Here is a 14,443-nt window from a genome sequence, read left to right as displayed (position 1 = left end):
CTAGGGACAAACCCTAGCTCGGTCCCCTGGAGCGTGACTTAGAATGCAGCTTGATTACTGCTGACTGACAGTGTTGTTGGGTTGTATTCACTTAGCTTTCTGCATTAGGCTTACACTTATTTTAGTAGCTAGACAAACTTTTGTACTTCCATACAAAGAAGGCTGGTCTCATTATTTCTCAACATAGAATACTCTTGAAAAATGCTCTGAAATATTTATTTCATGACCAATGGATTATTATTTCTCTTGCAGAATCATAATGCATTGTCACCTAATTAAAGGCTCTAAGAAGTCCTGCTAGCAAGATTCATGTTAACTTTGCTTACCCTAGCATTTTCTAAACTTAATAAACCATATGCTGTAGTTTGAATGTCACCTCCAAAACTCATGTTGAAATTGCCATTGTGATAGTGTTATAGAGGTGAGATCTTGAAGAGATGATTAGGTCATGAGGGTTCTCCCCTCATGGATGGATTAATGTTTTCCTTGTGGGAGTGGGTAAATTATGTCGGGGGGGGGGAGGGTTCTGATAAAAGGTAAAGTCCAGCTCCTTGCTCTCCTGCACACACTTGCCTTTCCTCCAGGGGATGATGCAGCACAAAGGCCCTCAACAGATGCTGATGCCACACAGTGGACTTCTCAGCTTCCAAAATTGTGAGAATCTCTTTTCTTTATAGATTACCTAGTCTATGATATACTGTCACAGCAGCACAAAATAGACTGAAGACATAGAATTCCTTTTAAAAAAAAATTAATTTGCTATAGGAGGCATGTATTCACTGGAGAGAAAGAGAGCACTCCTCAGAGGGGTTAGCCAGGCTGCAATTCACTCTCCGTTCACTCAGGATTTGGGGCACGCATGCATATGCACCCATATCCTAGATGACTTTTTTCTCAGAACACAGTTTGGGAACCAACATCATTACATTAGCAAGAAATTTGACATCCTTTTAGAAAATAAAGTCCAATACATTTCCCCTGTTAAAAGTCACTAGAGGCTGAAGTAACATAGCTGAAGAGGAAATGAGAAGTGAAGTGATTTGTACAAAATGTCATAGTGTAATTTGTTGAGTGTCATGTGGCATTAATAGCAACATCCTGTAAATGCAAATGAATAAAAATTCAATGTCAGTGTACCATGATATTCCTTCATGTGAGCTTCCTAAGAAAAGGTCATTGAGCATTCCTTGTTTACATTTTAATTTTAGACTCCAGAATTTCACACTAAGCTTTTCTTCTCATTTCTTACCATGCAATGAAAGAGGAATTTATATTTCCAATGTGTCTTGGTTTCTCAGTTCTTTAAATTTTTGTTCCCTTAAAAAGTTTGAGTTCAGAAGAAAGAATTAACATAGTCAATTAGGGTGACCCAGAAATAATAGGAGAAAAGTAAGGCAAATATAAAAATAAGGACTATATTTCCTCTCTAATTTGCCAGGGCACTTGCACTCATCAAACAGAGAGGGAGAAGGAAAGTGAGAAAACACCCTGCCGTGGGGCATGATTATCCTCCAATCCCCAATCTTCCATGTCTCCCTCTCTTTGGGACCTTGGGCATACATGCACATGTACCTGGTATGTTTTGCAAGCTGTCGGGTATGGAACTCAAATTGTGCAATTGGCCATGTAGGATCCAGTCACTTCAACCAGCATGCCACCAGCCCACCCCAAGACATTTTTCTTTTATAAGGACGTTTAACACAGGCCCTTAGAAGTTACCTTGCATTAGACATTGAATTCTCTCTTGATTAATCCTCAGAAATAACTGTCCCCACAACCTCTTCCCCTCCATCTTTTACTTAACATGGTACACTTCCTACTTACCTCTGCCTTGAAATCTAAGAATAAAAGCCCCCAAAACCTCCTTGGGAGATGCCTAGCTTAACATAAAAAGCTCTTTTGAAATGCTAAGTTTACCAACATTTTTTTGAAACATCAACAGTTCTGAATGGAAAGTAGTCATATAAAAATGTTTTCTACTTCCTGTCACAAACTCAGCATTAGTACATTTAGGAGTTGGGAAAAAAAAAATCCTGTGAGTTCCAGTTCCCAGGAATAAAAGTCTATTTTAAAATAACTCAAAAGCATGATGCTCTTACACAGTGCAGTACTGAAATTGTGATAAGTTTTGTAGAGGCTGCCATTGCAAATCTTGGTCTAGTTGAACTCTTATTAAATGAATGTTCCCATCTGAACAAGTAAAGAATGTGTCTTCTGAAAAAAAAAAAAAAAAAAAAAAAAAAACAGTCCTAGCTTAGGACTGTCTTTGACGCTTTGACAATTAAATAAGTCATAATTCCCTTACCTTGCCATAGTACTATTAAATATGTTATTAACAGTGAGTGTGGGAAGTAAAATAATAATACAGATTTATATTATATAGCCACTTTGGGAATATTTACACAGAAAGGTCTGACTCAGAGTTTCATTGTCTGTGATGATATTAGAGAAGTTACAGGGGCCAACAGGTGGCTGGGTGGTTAAGGTAATGGACTCTCACATGGCTGACTGCATGCAGTTCGAGTCCCAGACCTGATGGCTTGCTTTCTAACTTTCCCCTCTCTTTCTGGTAATTGTGCATGCCCTGTAGCAAATCAGAAAATAATAATGATGACAAATAAAATTAAATAATTCTTTAAAAAAAAATGTTGCAATGGCGTTTGTATTTCGAGGCTGCTGACCTGGACCTCCATCAAACATAAAAAATGATGACAGCAGCCAGGCCAACTTTTGAACCTGCAAGGGCTGGGCCAGGCCAACTTTTGAACCTGCAAGGGCTGGAAGAGGAGGAGAGGGTGATTTGAGCTAACTCTCAAAACAGTATTCAAGCAGAGACCTACCCTCACATACAAATATAAAATGCATACTACCAGGGTCCCCTGGAGAGGTGTGCAACCGTGACTTTAGGAGAGTTGGAAGATAAAGAGAGCTGCTGCCAGAGAGAAAACTAAGGATGGTCCAACCTGAGAACATGCAACCTCCTCTTCAGTGTCAAAGCAGCCTCGGTTAGACCAGATTCCTGCCCCCAACCTCAATACAGATAACCGTCTAACAGATGAGGAAGATGAAAATTTCAAAGAGGAGAGTGATGATGGTACTGCAGCTCTTCTTGCAGAACTGGAAAAAAAAAAGAAAAAAAGAAAGAGCTGAAGAACAAGCCAGGAAGAAACAAGAACAAAAAAAAAAACTGAAGAAGAGAGAATTTGAATGGAAGACATTCTGAGTGGAAACTGCTACTTAATCTCATGGGCCCACCCCAGCCTCAGGCCAAGTTCAAAGTGAAAAGAAGGTGGAATGATGATGTCCTCTTTTTTTTTTTTTTTCTCGTTCAAGTACAGACTGCAGTGAGATGGACTCACCCAGAAGGAGATGGCAGGGACTGGCTGTCCCCGTGCCAAGATGGGCCTGCCTGGAATTCACAACCCTTTCGGGGCCAGCAGGGTCCTGAGAGCCCTGGGTGCACACAGCACCCCCCCACCACCACCACCCAGGACCCTCCCTAGGCAAACAGGGCAGCCCCATGCACATGGGATCTCACATACACGGGACCCCCCGGAACAGGCAGGACCACTGGATCCACTGACTCTTGGGTCTTCCTCACACCTGACCCCAAACATGGCCCATCTGCTCTGCAGGTGCAGGCTGGGTGTCTGGGACTGAAGCTTGCTTGTGCCCTGTGCGCTCAGGAGAGGAGGGGCTACTTTTAGACAAAAGCTGGCTCCTGCCATCTGACCAAAGCACGGACCCACTGGCCAGATGTGTGCGTGTAGGTGAGAGTCACCCCTCTGCCTGGCATGTGTGTGTGCACCTGTGAGCATGTGTGCATGCATGTGCCTGTGCAGATGCTGTCCTCTTCAAGAACTGTCAAAAGGTGTAGAAGATCAGACGACAAAAAATTTGTAAATGACACTCTAAACTCTGAATTCCATGAGAAGTTCCTAGAGAAATATATTAAGTAGTACAGTTTCATGTGCTTAATTAAAGACTGTAAAATGTAAAAAGAAAAAAAAAAGTTGCTTTATGTTATCAAGAGTGCCATAAGATCATAAATGTACTTCTTCCTCTATTAGATGGAGATGATAAACTCTTTAGTCAGTGTTTTGTTTATAAAGCCGTAGGTCTTGCTTCAGGCAGTTCCTCTTTGGTTCAGTCACCACAGTTATGAATTTATTTTAATCACTCTTACTTAAAAATGTTTTCATTACTTATGAATCCAAGGTCAGAGAAATCTCCAATGGCATTTATTTCTAGTTCGTACCACAGTGTATTTAATTTAGAATACAATAGGGATATGTGTGCATGATCCTTTTGCTACTTATAACTAGAAGAGTCAGTATTCCTCTAGCACCAAAGGAGAAATCAGACAGTATTTTATCTTAGCAGGATGTGGAGTTGTACTGTTGCCTCTTGTCAGCCCAGTTTACATAATTCAGAAGAGGAGCACTCACCACTGTTTATCAGACTTTTTCACAGAGAGGGCCTGGATGTGCAGCACCCTGCCAAGTTTTCCATTAGTTATGGAGAAAAGCCATTTGTATTCTGAAATTGCAAATCAGCCAGGCAATCACCACACAGAAATAGCCCCCATGAAAATAAAGCAGTGCTATATTTGAAGCCTTAATCATGTATATTTATAGATCTGAGTTTAGTTCTATTTGGAAATTTTCACATTATACAGTAACATTGTAATGTTGGTAATGATTACCCACATACTCAGAGGGTGAGGGGATGGAACTTTGATCCACTTAAATTTTCTGAGCAATGGGGAGTTAGTCACAAAGAATTTTTGTGTCCACACTTCCTAAATGCCTTTCAAATATTGGTTTGGCAATTTATAAGGAGATCGGAAAGCCATCTATGAGGTATTGGGGGGTAGAGACAGTAGGGAATTGTGCTCTCATCGGATTTGTCATTGATAGATAAAAATCTGCTATTAAAGATTCGATCTAATGGCTTAAGACCCTTTCCCATATTAAAATGAAAAATCACTTGGATTGGCTAACATATTAGTGTTCTGGGACTTAGACATTTTTTTGAAATTAAAAAAAAATTATTTCTTGAGAGAAAATAAGAAAGGAGAGAGAGAGAGATGCAAGTACCCTGAGCAGGGTCTCGCCATGCCTCAATCCTCCCACCAGTTTCAGGTCAACCAGGATCTAATCTGGACCACCCTGTGGCTCCATATTCACACAGCTGCACTTAAGACTTACATGAAGGTGGCTGGGCCTGGAACTTAGAGTTTATACGTTTATCAGGACATTGCATGAGAGAAGATTTGAAGATTGAGGACATTGGGTACTTGGAGTGAGCAAGCAGTTTTGCTGCTCACCTGGGCCTGTTAGTAGACTGTTGGCCCTTCTTAAGGGATTAGGCATTACTGATCTTGGATGACTCAGCATTTTATTACACTCCTCACACTCAGCACATACAGAGTGACTCATTATCTTCCTCACCATCACACTTGCTCCTGTGATGTTCACTGTCCCATTGTCTCCAGGTTGGTCCTGCTGGTGAAGGAAGGTGAAGGAGGGGTGAGGGAGGGAGACATTTAAAACCTAATGGAAGAATTTTCCATGTGATAGAAACAGCAATGCAAAGGCCTTGATGTAGGACCTGGCCCAGTGTGTTCAACATGAATGGGAGGAGCAGTAGAGGAGAACAGACAAGAGTCAGTTTGGGAATTCTTCACTCTTCAAATAAGAAAGCTTAGATTGTCTGTGACTCCTTTCTCTGCCTCTATCCCCTGTCAGTCTCTCTTCAAGTGCTTGAAACATTTCTCAAGATTGTGACCTCCTCTCTGTTCACAGTGATATCGCCCAAGATCAGTTCTTCCCAATGGGTATTTCTGACTCAGGGCTTTTCCTTCCCCTAGTCTGTCTTCTTTTCTGCTACTAAGGGAGGCTTTCAAATCAGATATCTGATAAGGTCATTTCTCTCTCTAACTTTATCAATGACTCCTCATTACCTATGCCAACACTCTAACAGAACTTTCTGCAATGATGAAAATATTCTATAACTTGTTCTGTCAATATCCACATACATATTTGAAATGTGGCTAATGAAATTGAGAAACTGATAAATTTTACTTAATTTTCTGGGCAAGCAGATGATGTTGAAATTCATGATGGGTGTGTATACATGTGTGCATATGTGCCCAAAATCCCAAAAGGAGAATGGAAGAAATGGGACTGCAGCATGGTCATCTCTCCTAGGGGGAGGTTTTCTCACTTTCTCTTTTTCTGTGTTTGTCTATGTCTCTCATGAACATACATGCCTTATGGCAAAACTTTTTTTAAAAATTACTTAATTTTTAAGTTTTATTTATTTTCCCATGAGTGAGATAAACAAAGAGAGAGAGGAGAGAGAGAGCACTCTCTCAACAGGACCTTAATGTTGTGATCCACTCCTAGTCTTATTCAGTCCTGGATCATGGTCACATGTGTGCCTGGCATGTTCAAGGAGATCTCCAGACATGAACCCGGCACCTTATTATTGAGTCAGCTTTGCAGAACATTGTGTTTTACCACAGAGGCACTATCAAGCTTCCAAATTTATTTAATCTTAGAACATTTACATAACCACATATACCTCATATTATTGGGTAGTTGGAAAAGTCATGTATTTTTCTATGCAAAAATGTGTCATGACTTTTCTGTAACCCAACATATACTGATTGGATAACTCATCATTTCTATAGCATTTAAACTTTGGAAAAAGTGATACAGTATCTTCTTTTCAAATTCTAATGAAAGCTTCATTTTCCTTTAGAAATTCAGCTACACACCTGGCAGGTGGTGTGGCAGTTAAGGGTGCTAGACTCCCACATGGCCGCCTGCAGTTCAAGTCCCAGACCTGGTGGCTTGCATTCTCACTTTCTCTCTTACTCTGGTCAAATTTAAATAAATAAAGTAAAATAAAATAATTCTTCAAAAAAATTCAGTTACAATATTTTGCGTAGAATTCTAATGGTTTGTGATTCCATGTTGCCTACCCATGTTTCCCTAGTTAAGATCCTCTGGCCTATAAAGTCAAGTCCAAGCCCCTTTCTAGGACTGGGAAACTCAGAGAGCACCTGGAAAATGTCCTTGGTCTAAAGTTAGATTGAATGGGCTGGTTGTCCTGTGCACCAGGAAGCAGATTAGTAGGAGGAATCAATGATGATCAGGAAAGGATATCAGGGATTGATCTCAGCCTGGAAGTATGAAATGTTAGGCAACAGAGCTTTGGGAACTGAGGACAGCAAGAATAGATGGGAAATGTAGCACCAGGTGGGGCAAAGCAATGTCATACACACGGGAGACTGGGAGTAGAGGGAAGTGGTTATATTAGTGCTGGGATACATCGGCCAGCTTCCAGGGGTAGAGATACACAAGGGTAGTCCCAGTGCGTGTGTTCCCTGCTGTCATCACACTGTGGCACCCCCTTCCCACATACAACACGCTCCCATTTGGTTGTTCATGTGGCTTCTTTTGCTGAAGTGCTCTTCCTTGCTGACCTGGGAACTCCTCAGTCTACAACGTCAAACTCATCTCTTCTGTCATGCTTCCCTCACTTCCCTCTTTAGTGAAATCGATCACTTCTCCATTGCTCTTCTAAAGCCACCTCTGTCTCCCAATCGCTGAGTGAGGATTAGGAGTTTGGGAGTCAAACAGACTTGAATTTAAAATAGCTCTGCCATTTGCTGAGTGACAGTGACCACTTTGTTTTAGTTTCCTTGTCTGCCTAATTGAGGTAATAATGCCTTCTTTGAAAAGTTAGTATAGAGACTAAATGCACTGTGATATGGGTATTGACTACCTTAATGTTAGACACATAGTGGGTACTCAATAAATAGAGGCTGTCCTTACCGTTGTGGTTTTATTATTATCTGAATGGTAGCATTGCCACATGATGCTACACTTGGATTTCTTATCTCCTACACTAGGTTGGATTCCAGAGAAGATTTCCTGCTTCAAACAGGCTAGACACTCAAACCACCTGATACAAAGGAGCATTTGGTTTGGTGTGCTAGTCAGAAAAGCTACAGAAATCATTTATTTGGCCAAAATGTTCAGCCCTTACTGTGTATCACATCTTTCCGTCAGACAAAACAATGGTATAATAAATATATATCCTTCTTTCGCCTGTGTTGTGTGGTTTGAAATAGTCTAAATGATTAGGTCAAAAATGTTCCTTCTTAGGCTGACCCCATAGCTCAGAAGTTAAGCACCGTGCGTAGGGAGTCTGATTTCACATGGCCAACTGAAGTTTGAATCCCAGCATGGCAGCTTGAAAAACATGTCAATTGTGTGTGTGTGCCCAGGATCCTGATGAGACAGAAAAATAGAAGAAAAGGGATTGAGAGGTTGACCGGGCCCCATTAGGGATGCTTTGTCTCTCTGTGTCTCTGAAAGCACGTATGCTCTTTGGCAATAAATTCAAAAAATAAAGAGAGGAAGAGACGAGATGGAGGAAAAGGAGATGGAGTAGAGCACTAGCAGGAAGAGGAGGAGAAGAAAAAGGGGGAAAAAGAAAAAAAGAAAGAGGAAGGACAAAGAGGAGAGAAGAAAAAGAAGAAAGAATGTTCCTTTTTGGTCCTGGCATTGTCCAAATCCTCTACTTTTAACATATGTTGGCTTAGGAGACTAGTTCTGGAAAGCAGCAACCTGAAGGAGGAAGACACAGAGCAGGCATAGTCTGACTTGGCGGGAGAAGACCTGAGCTGCTGCTGCTGCTGAAAGTGGTGGTGATGGGAATAATTACACAGAAGATGGTGGTGGTGGTGGTAAGGGTGGTGACAGCAATAGTGGTGATAGAGATGATAATGGTGACAGGGATGATGATATTTTCTGGGCACTTGTGCATCAGATAACATGGTATGTGTTTGTTTCCTTTTTTAAGGTTTTTGCCATAGGGCGCAAGCATGTGACAGAAGGAGACAGTGAGAAGGAAAGTGAGAAATCTCCCCCTGGGGGACCAGCAGTTAGCGTAATGGCTATGTCGCTGGACTCCCACGTAGTTGACCGCGGTCCAAGTCCTGGACCCGGTGGCGTAAACTCATGCTGGGCGCGTGTGTGTGCGTGCCCAAGATCCCAAGATCCCAAGAGGAGAATGGAGGAGAAGGGATTGCGGTATGGCCATCCCCTGTGGGGGGTGATTTCTCGCTTTCTATCTCTCTGTCTCTCTCTGTCTTTCTGGTGAGCACACGCGCCATATAGTGAAAACCTCTCCAAGAAAAAGAAAGAAATCACCCCCTGGGATGGCCATGCCACAATCCCTTCTCCATTCTTCTCCTGGGATTTTGGGCACCCGCATACACATACAGCTGGCATGAGTTTTCAAGCCACCGGGTCTGGGACTTGAACCACTGTCACTCATGTGGGAGCCCAGCCACCTCAACCACCATGCTACCTGCTGTTGCCACCATGGTAAGTGGTTTACACAGATGATTACATTTGACATTCACAAGGCCTCCATGGTACTATGCTATTTCTTATTACACAAATGATATAATTGAAGCTTAAAGGAATTAAGAGCATATCCAACGGTAACAGCCAGTAAGTGGTGGAGCCAGAATTCGAGCCCTGATATTTGAGTATAAAGCCTACAATCCATGATTGGTTCATTTAAGGAGGTGCTGCCTCAAAAAAATGGATAGTGGCTTTTAGGAAAGGAGAGGGAGGAGGCTGATATGTGTAGTTTTGTGCCATCAGAAGATAAGACAAGGCTCTACGGGTGTAGCAAAGGGCCTGCTGGAACAGTAAATGGCACCGAAATCATTTTCATGTATTACCGAAATATGAGTAGTGGTGAGATGGCTCATTCTGGCCTCATTTTTTTTTTTTTGAGAGGTTTTTGCTATAGGGCGCGTGCGCTCGCCAGACAGACAGACAGAGACAGAGACAAAAAGCGAGAAATCACCCCCAGGGGGGATGGCCATGCCGCAATCCCTTCTCCTCCATTCTCCTCTCGAGATTTTGGGCACACACCACATGCACACGCACCTGGCGTGCCTGGTGTGAGTTTAAACCACCAGGTCCGGGACTCAGACCACGGTCGGCTACATGGAAGTTCAGCGACATAGCCATTACACCAACTGCTGGTCCCCATTCTGGCCCGTTATGCTGGCCTCTTTCACTTTCCAAGTGAAAGCCCTCCCTTGGCTTTGGAGAATGTATTTATAGTGGGCAGCAGTGCACTGACAGGCCCCACATGTTGCTGCTGGGCAAACTCCATCTATCCTTTGGCACCAGTACCATTGGGGGCAGTATCACAGATGGGCAACATTTATGAAAGCAATATTCATCCCCCAAACCCACAGTGCTCTTGAGGTATGCCTGATTTTACTGGTAAAACACATAATGGGTTAACTCACATCAGTTCTAAAGGGAGAAAAGGCAATTCTTCCTTGACCTTTTTTTCTTTTCTTTTTTTTCCTTTTTTTTTTTTTTTCAGAAATAACTAGAAACTTGGCTTCGAAAAAAGATGAATGACTGCCTGGTGCTGACTCACTGCTCAGCTGTGACTGCCTCCGGCCAAGAGGAAGGCTCAGGCGGGCATCTGTCCAGTAGCTGCCTCCCATTCCCTTGGCGCTCACTGGTCATGGCTGCTCCAAGGCCTCTCCTGCTTCGGGTTTATGGCCCAGACACCTCCATGGGTCGCTTTCTGCTTCTCTTCGTCAGCCTTCACTGCAGCCTGCCACTGTCACAGGTCTGAGGCTCCATGCTGCCCTCCCCAGACCCATCCCAGAACCCTCATCCTCACTGGCTTGTTCCTTCTCCATTGGAGCCTACATCCCTTCATTCCTGATGGCACAGGGAGTTATTTCTCGCCTCTCTTTTCCTTCACACGCTCACCTCGGCCCAAATGAAATGTTTCTCCATCCTTCACCTGCTGCTATAGCGAAGGTGCCTGGTGGCATTTTAGACCGAGAAATCTCAAAGCACAAAGTCTGAATCCCACCAAACCTTTAAGAGCCATTCCAATCCTGAGCTGCTGATTGAATCCTCCCTGGAGCTTTGAACAAGGTAGAGTTTTGTCCTTGTGGATTAACCAAAACCTCTGAAATACGCCCACTGGGAGAACCGCGGGGCACATATTGACAGAGATGTTCACGTGTGGAGAGGAGCTACTGGAAGTTCCAAGTTTAGGTCACCTGCTTGTTCTGGTGGCCAAGCTTGCTAGGATGCTATCATTGGTATTTCTTTCCAAGGCTAGGGAACTAGCAGGGCTCCACTTAACATCTCAGCAGGGGCAATTTACCAAGCATATGCACTCTTGTTTGGAGCATCTGAGGGGTAGGCTGTTCAAGCTTTCTATGTGGCTCAGGGTCCAGCATCAGTCCTTACTAGTGAGCTCCAAACTCCTGCTCCCTGAATGCAGTGATGTGGACCCCAGAATATTAAAGATGGGGAATATATACCTGGGTATCTTCACTTCCCTCAGGCATTTATTTATGGTGAAAAAGTGTGCATTTAGAATTAGCCAGCTGGACTCAGTTTAGATCATCCTGGTTTTGTTGGCAACATCCAAAGCATCATAATCGGGAGCCAGTTGCACATATGCCTTCTCTCCGTCAGGCCTGATCAGGGTGTTGACCTTGGCCACATCAATGTCATAGAGCCTTTTCACAGCCTGTGTGCTCTGGTGCTTGCTGGCCTTGACATCCACAAGGAACACGAGTGTGCTGTTTTCTATCTTCTTCATGGCAGACTTGGTGGTCAGGGAAGTTGCCGATGGCATAGTGGTCACGCTTGTTTCTCTTGGGTGCTTTTCTGACATTTGGGCTGCCTCTGGAGCCTCAGTGTCTTGGGCCCCTGGAAGGTGGCTGATGTGTGGATATTTTTTTTTTTTTTTTTTTTTTTTTTGGCTGTGGACACCTTTCAGCACTGCCTTCTTGGCCTTCAAAGTCTTTGGCTTTTGAAAGGGGCATTTTGCTTTTGGCGCCATCTTGGTGAAAAGCTAAATAAATTTACATTTATTTGTTCATTCATACATTGTTATAGCTGGGGAACCGAAGCATTTCTGGACTATAGAAATCACCATCATCTTTAGAAAGGGTAAAAGGAAACCAGTCGAGGTCCCTCTGACAGCTTCTTTAGGCCTCTACTGCTTACAGTATAACCATACAGTTTGGAAAGTAAATCAGTTAAAGAGAGGTTCTGTGCTATTGTTGACTGGAGGAAGCAGCAAGGTGTTGCACAAAAGCTTCTTCTAACAGGAAAAGACTTTGATAAGGAAACTAGATATTAAAGCCTTCCATATCTATATCAAACGAAAACAGAATGAACTTCCCTTGTCCCCAGCTACAAAGAAGAGAGGAGCCAGTTGCCCATGGTAGCCATTTGAAGCTGCAAGATTATTCAGGTTAATAAGAAAAACTTCCATTCTTGAAGGCCGTCTTTAAATAAGCATGTACTATGAAGACCAAACCTTAATTCTCTGATGCCTGAACAAAGCCCACAGATCTAGGCCTGTACAGCACTAGTAATTTGCACCAGGAAGATGGGCCCATACAAAGGCTGTTCCCCATCTGCACTGGTTAAGGGTTACCAGCAGCTTCCTCAGCAGGCAGAACGTGAGACTGATGCAGGAATCCCTTTCTAGTGCGTTCAGTAGAAGGTGGGTTGCCATTCCCAGAAAATCCCTTTGTCATTATATTTTGTCAGAGTTAAACTTCCTTTTTTCTTCAAAAAGTTTTATTTCCATTTGGTCTAAGGCTTGGAGAGGGCTCCAGGATGGTTACAGAGCTGTTTAATGGCTGAAGGGAGGGGCCCAGGGAGAAACCCTGATACCTGGAGATATAGCAGAGGGGGTCCCTCGAGGCCGCTGGGCCCTGGGGGCCCTGGGAGCCCTAACCGTGCCTCAGGGCGAACCTTTGTCCAAGTTAGTCAAGTGATTTCCCCATCTTAATGAGTTTTGCCTCATCATCTAGGAAGTCACAAAGATTGGAGTCTATGTGGGCAGAACACAGGGCATGAAGATCCAAGAGGGTCTCGTTCCGATTCATCTCCAGGGCCGGTGTAGCTTCCACTGGGCCAATGGTTTCACCCCCTCACCTTGAAATGCCTTCTGCATGCTTTGAAAAAGGGCATGGCTGCAGTTCTGACTTTGCTTTTTTTTTTTTTTTTCCCTCAGATTTTTTACCTTAGTGTGCATATGTTCACCAGAGAAAGACAGTGAGAGGGAAAGTGAAAAATCACCCCATAGGTGGGATGGCCATACTGAAATCCATTCTTCTCCTGGGATTTTGAGCTCCAATGCACATGCACCCACTGGGGTTTTTAAGCCTCCAGGTCCAAGACTCGACCCACGGTCAGCTATGTGGTAGTCTAGTACCTTAACCACCATGTCACTGCTGGGCCCTGGTTTTGCATCTTTGAGAGGTATTCTGTGCCCTCATGCTTCTCCTCTGCCAACTTGAGGAAGAAGTGGCCCATGCCTTCCAAAGTCACATCATCTCGATGGACTCTATGGCCCCATTGGCCTGTATGCCGATGTCTGCCTGAGGACATAGCAGAAGCCACCACCTATGAAGCAGAGAACCAGCCTTCACCAGACCCTAAATCTGCTGGTACCATGGTCTTGGACTTTCCACCAGAACTATGAGAAACAAATTTCTATTATTTATAAATGACCCAGGATTTATAAAACACAGGCATTTTGTTATAGCAACCAGAATGGACTGAGACACACCTCGTTGTTGAAGATTCTGGCACTCAGAGTAGGTAAAATATAGGAAATAGTCATCCTTTTCTCTTATCCACTTACAGAATTCTGCCTTAACGAGGTCTGTATCTATTAATATCAGGTATATTGTTCCCATATAACTCTCCTGCACAACAATGTTCTCCATTCTATGTAATATATGGGCCTTTTTTTTTTTTTTTTTTTAAAGAGATTTTCGCTATAGGGTGCATGCACTTGCCAGAGACATGGAAAGACAGAGAGAGAGGAAGTAAGGTATAACCCCTTGGTGGGGATGGCTGCAACACAATCCCTTCTCCTCTATCCTCCTGTTCGGATTTTGGGCATGCATGCACACATTCCTCAATGTGAGTTTCAAGCCACTCAGTCTGGGGCTCAAACCACAGTTGGCCATGTGGGAAATACAACATTGCAGCGCTACACCACCTGCTGGCCCCATGTGGACCTTTTTTTTTTTGAAGAGGTTTTTGCTATAGGGCACTTGTGTTCGCTGGCGAGACAGAGGGAGACAGAAAGAGAGAAATCACCCCCTGGGGGGATGGCCACGCCACAATCCCTTCTCCTCGTCTCCTCTTGAGATCTTGGTCATGTACGCACACATGCCTGACATGACTTTAAGCCACCAGGTCCAGGACTCAAACTACAGTAGACTGCATGCGAGTCCAGCAACATAGCCATTATACCCTCTGTGGCAGGGAGGGGATTCTCGCCTAGCGCTGCCAGGGAAAAGTGAACAGTTAGGCCCGCCATGTTTTTC

At 43.6% G+C, this 14,443-nt stretch overlaps 1 pseudogene; it reads left to right on the top strand.

Moving 5' to 3' along the window:
* LOC102499947 (spliceosome-associated protein CWC15 homolog pseudogene) overlaps window positions 1-3,775 on the top strand; it is a 5,021-nt pseudogene extending 1,246 nt beyond the window's left edge.
* Window positions 3,776-14,443: the final 10,668 nt, after the last annotated feature.

Source organism: Tupaia chinensis, unplaced genomic scaffold, assembly GCF_000334495.1.
Source record: "Tupaia chinensis unplaced genomic scaffold, TupChi_1.0 Scaffold000062_1, whole genome shotgun sequence".
NCBI lineage: Eukaryota > Metazoa > Chordata > Mammalia > Scandentia > Tupaiidae > Tupaia > Tupaia belangeri.
This window is presented reverse-complemented; position numbering and strand designations above follow the sequence as displayed.